Source organism: Heterocephalus glaber, unplaced genomic scaffold (assembly GCF_053883595.1).
Source record: "Heterocephalus glaber isolate CG9 unplaced genomic scaffold, H.glaber_assembly_v1.0 deba00001428, whole genome shotgun sequence".
In the NCBI taxonomy this organism is placed as follows: Eukaryota; Metazoa; Chordata; class Mammalia; order Rodentia; family Bathyergidae; genus Heterocephalus; species Heterocephalus glaber.
This window is the reverse complement of record NW_028258293.1, coordinates 24,687,252-24,691,617: the sequence shown is the minus strand read 5'-3', so window position 1 is coordinate 24,691,617 and position 4,366 is coordinate 24,687,252.

Sequence of the window (4,366 nt, the reverse complement as noted above, 5' to 3'; positions counted from 1 at the left end):
GGAAGGATGAGGAGTATTAGTGAGGCTTGCTTGTGTAGATACTTTCTTGGTGTTCCATCTCTAGTGACAGGCTGTTTTCCCTTGGCTGGTGTGGGAAGTGCGAGATGAAAGTCAGGACACCTTGAGCGGGGGAAGTTAATGCTCTACTTCTAACAACTGGGGGAGGCAGAGAGCTCTTCCTGCATTTCCCTTTGTCTCCATTTCCTTAGGTTTGAAATACTTGTATTAGCCAGGCAGGGTGGTGAACCCTCCAGCTCCCTGGAGGCTGAGGCAGGAGCAGAGCCATGGGTTTGAGGCCAGCCTGAGCTACACAGTGAGTTCAAGGCCAGCCCGAACTATATAGGGAAATCCTATCTAAAAAAAACACAAAACAAAACAATTCTTGAACCAGAGTAGCATATTCTGAACCGTATTCCATTTAGGCTATTCTAACCAAACACTATCCACTGTAAGCTAAAACAATAGAAATTTATTTCTCACAACTCTGGAGGCTGAGAAGCCCAAGATCAAGCAAATTCAACGTCTGGAAAACCTTTCTGATTCATAGATGGTCCCCTCCAGCTGTGTCCCATATAGTAAAAAGGCTCTTTCCTGAAGACCCAGTCAGTTTACAAAGGCTCTACCTCCAAATGCTATTAACTGGTGATCAGGTTTCAGTGAATAAACTTGGGCATGGAAGGTGAGGGTGGGACCTGAGGGGGTGGGGGGTGGGGTTATTACTCAGGCCACAGTGGAACTCTTCCAATGCGTTTACCATTTCAACTGGCAGATACTTCAGGAGAATTTAATTGAAGAAAAAAAAAAGAAGTAAAAGCCAAAACAGTTCCTTGCCTATCCTATTCACATTTTTCCAAACTTCACATGGTTAGCCTGGGAACAAACACAAAGGATTTCAGAATAAGACCATTTTTTGAGCTCTCAGATATCATGGCCTATTCTTTATTTATGTATACTTATTCTCCTTTTTAAAAAAAAAATTGCATTTCTATGTTCACATCAAGTGTGATAAGAATTAAGCCACTCTGGAGTACATGTTTCATTTAAGCAAAGTCTTGGTAAATGTTTCTACTTTTCCACACATTCCTTCTTTTGGTCCTCCACCTATCAGTGTAAGAGCCTTGAAGACCCCAAAGCAAGCAGAACCTCACAGATTTGATTTAGGAAATAGCTGTTAGTGAAGAACAGGACAGAGGTGACCTTCATCCTCATTCTGGATCTCCTGGTAGTAACCCTGAGCACCAACTATGCCCGTAGCATCTACACAGATTGTGACTTATGGTTCTAGGAGAAGCAGAGTGAGAGTAAGCCAAGAAAATATCCTATGTACTGTGTACTGGGTTAGGTTTCAACCTAGAAAACTTCCAGCCAGTTCTTCATAAGTCTTTCTTGGCTGAAAACCTCAGGGTACTGGAGATGGTTCCTATATAGAACCAGAAACACTATTAACATCTGTAAACGAGAGAAAAGATTACTGAGCATCCTCACAGTGGAATGTTGGGTGTTGTGTAACAAACCCTCCAGTTATTACCTGGTTCTGTAAAGGTCTGCTCCTTTGATTGTGTTTGGTTAACTAGGATCTAGGCTCTATTTGCAACCATGTAGATTGTTTAAAAAAATGACAAAAATGCAAATGTTTCTTATCTAGCATTGACAATGATTCATCTTCTTGGTAAATGCAAATTCACTTTATTTTATAGGGAATTAAAATGTGTCAAATGCTCATTCCTCACTAATACCACATAGAGACTCTGATCATAAGACAAAGTAGAGTTTTAATCAACACGATAAGGAACAGTCATCAAAGGGAGAGAAGCGAAGTTGATATATTTATAAAAAATAGGCCAGGTGTGGTGGCGAACCCCTGTAATCCCAAAACTTTGGAGGCTGAGGACACCAGCCTGAACTATGTAATGAGACCCTGTCTCAAAGAGTCAAAAAAAAGGAATCCTGTTTAGGATGGTTCTTGCAATTTGGAACATTAGTATTAGGTAAGACTAACAGTTTAGAATAAATGAAAATAGCAACGTCAGAATTTTGAGATAAAGTGGTTGAAAAATATTGAGGAGTAAACTGTTGTTTATGATATCTGTTAAAGAATTGCATAAGTTGATGTTCATTTAAATGTACTTCTAGGTTGAATAATAAAGTTATTTGAAATTTTTATCTTCCTGGTCAAGAGCTTAATAAATGATAAAATCATACTGACAAAGAAAATGGAATAACAAGGTTTGTTAATGTAGGAAGTGAACTGTATAGAAAATAGGTTTTAGTTTTTATTCCTTAAATCGTATTCTTATTTGTACTGATGTTAATGTCATGCTGGTACTCTCATTAATTTTTTTTTTTTTTTTTTGGTACCGGGGATTGAACTCCGGTCCTTGGCTTTCGAGGCAGGCGGCAGAACCACTAAGCTAAATCCCCAGCCTCTCATTAATGTATTAAATACATCATTGTTGTGTGCTTATTTTGTATCTGCATGAATGTTGCTATTTTACCTGGGATTTAAATTCTTCAATAAGGGAAGGATGAGGGAAGAGAGAAAATAGATTAAGTAGGTAGAGATATACCTGAGATTATTGATTACAAATTTAAAGTAACAAGAAAAGGTATGCATGTGTGAGTGTGTGTGTCTCCAAAATGGACTGAATAGAGATAAATTGAAATGCCAAATTTAAAGTGTTAACATTTACTTAGGAAAGTACAATGACCATGGAAAGTGATTATAATAGTGACGTTTTAAGTAGGCAATCAGGAGGGTAGCGTAGATATGGGAGAGAGGCTATCAATAGGGAAAAGGTGATAGGAACCATAGGTTATAGCTCCTGGTGGGATCAAAGGATGCTGGAGTGATAACAACAGAGAGGAAGAGTTTAAATGACAAAAGTGACTGACTGGAGAGTGGACTACCTGAAATTTAGGTCATGGATAAGATTTAAATATTGGTGATAATGAAATGTATGGCATGACAATGGGAGTAAAAAACCGAAGAAGACGAAAGACATGTGCATGTTAGCGGAGAGATGGAGAACTGAAGGCCAGAGTAAGGAAGGGGCATCTATGTCAGTACTGACATCACCAAGAATCATGATAAATTATAGAGAAACAGAACACAAGCCACTAAGGGAAGAGGGAAAATGTCAGGGATGAGCAAATAAGTGGACCACGGATGATTAGTAAGAGCTATTAAACAACAAACTGAAATAAAGATTTTTTTTTTTTAAGAGAAAGGAGTAAATCACCAATAAGGTGTAGGAAGAATGACTAATGCCAACCGCAGGCTATGAAATTTTATAAAAAGAGTGACAGAGAATAAAGAATTGTCCTCTGAAGAGCCAAGAGTCAGTTAGACCAAGAAATTGAGAGGAATAATTCAAGATTTGGTCAATACAGGGAATTCTGCTCATGACTGATGGAATTCCAGGTTGTCCAGTAAAAAATTTCAAATGTTAGACAGGGTGGAATAAAGCACAAAAAATAAGTATATACAGAACCTTATGGATCAAGGGTCTGAGTGGTGGCTTTGAATCTTGAGCTTCTCGCATCTTAACACATATAAAGTATATAATTGCCATCTTCTCAATGGCCTCAAAGCAGTGAGTGGCAGTGCACAGTGTCAGGAGAGAAGTGTGAGGTCATGGCAGGAAAATGTACAGCTGTCTGCTCCAGCTGATGCCTATGTGGCGGCTGAAGGTGGTGGAGAGCCAATCCCCACTGGAGCAGAGTACTCCCTTGATTCCTGGGGCATCATCCCAACATTTCTCTCCCGTTCTGCATAAGACAGGCCTCTCCTGTTCTCCACAACACAGCCAAGTACTCCCTAGGCATTTTTTTTTTTTTTGCTTTAGGAAAAACAATGGTAAAACTTTCACGATTTTAAAAGTGCTTACAAATATATTTAAATCCTTAAAAAAAAAATGCTCTCCATATCATGGAGTGAGAGGAAGCTGTAAAATAAAAATTAATCAATGCTTAATCAACTATTAAGAATATTGGTGTGTCTCAATTCAACTTTGCTAGTTAATTTATATGTATTTTAAATTGCCAGAGGAAAGCATATACCAATGAGGCTAAAACCTGAATATCAGTATCTACTGGCCTGGGGTAATACTGACTTTTGTAGTATGTATTGCAGTTCAAGATCCCGCCACAACTTTCCTTTGCCTGGGACACATGTTTCTTCTACTTCCCACCACTCCAGGATTGGTGTTGCAATCCGAACAAATCACAGACTGCAGATGAAAGGGTGTACATACTTCGAATTTGGACCCGGCAACAGGGTTTTCTGGCCCCTTGACCGCTTCAAGGCACTTCCGCATCCGGTGCTTTGCCTTCTCCCCGCCCTAGCCTCGAGCTCTTTCCTCTTCCT